Here is a 964-nt window from a genome sequence, read left to right as displayed (position 1 = left end):
CAGTATTTTCCAAAGTTATTTGATCAGAGAACCATCCTGTCCTCCTCTTCATTTTTTAAATTTGAGGAGCATCTTACCAGGTAAGTAATCCTGGACACACTTTGGGAAAATGGCTCTAAAAAGGGAGGTAAGCATGAGTTTTACCATCTTGTGTTCCCACTTCAAGTCACTGAGTTTGGACGGGAATTTTTGGCTTGGAGAAAACACAGCTGGCCTCAGCACTGCCCTCGAGCCTCTTCCAGCCAGTCCTGGCAGAAGGACTTTGAATGCCTGAGCCCACAAGTTGGTGCCTGTGACTCCACCAAATCTCCACGCAGGGACAGCGTGCATCTGGAAGAGGGGGCATTTCAGGCAAAGGCTAGTGCCACACAAATGCTGTCCATGGGGCAGCCCAGGCCATGCAGAAGAGCCACAGAACCCCACGCAAGGCCGCCTTTTGATAGTCACAAGGCAGTCTGTGACGTGACTCAGAGTTTCATACAAGCTGCTTCCTCTGCCTGGACGCTCCTGATCTGTTGGCACTGTTTCTTAACTTCGGTCTTAATGTCATTTCTAATTAAAGCAAGCTCCCCTATTATTGTCTATATCATAGGATCCTGTTTGTTTTCTTTTAGCATTTCTCAACACATGGATCACTACATATTTTACTTTTTTTGACTGTTGTCTGTCTCCCTGCAAATAAAATAACTCCAGGAAGGCAGAGGTTTTTGCTTTGGTCACCATTGAGCTCTGGTGCCAGAAAGAGTGCTGGCATAGTGCAGGCACACCTTGAAAGTTTGTTGAATGAATAAAGAACAATTTTCCAAGTTTTTTCCCTCCTGAGTGGTGATTGGTTGCTGAGAGTTGATGGGCAAGGCCACTGACCAACCAGTGGGCTGTGTCGTAAGAAGGGGATGATTCCTAATAAATGCTTGTGGATGGCTGCCTGGCCCAGTGCATTCGAGGAAGTACAGAAGTACAGAAA

The sequence above is a fragment of the Cebus imitator genome, unplaced genomic scaffold (assembly GCF_001604975.1).
Source record: "Cebus imitator isolate Cc_AM_T3 unplaced genomic scaffold, Cebus_imitator-1.0 Scaffold205, whole genome shotgun sequence".
Lineage (NCBI taxonomy): Eukaryota > Metazoa > Chordata > Mammalia > Primates > Cebidae > Cebus > Cebus imitator.
Note: the sequence above shows the minus strand (reverse complement) of the source record.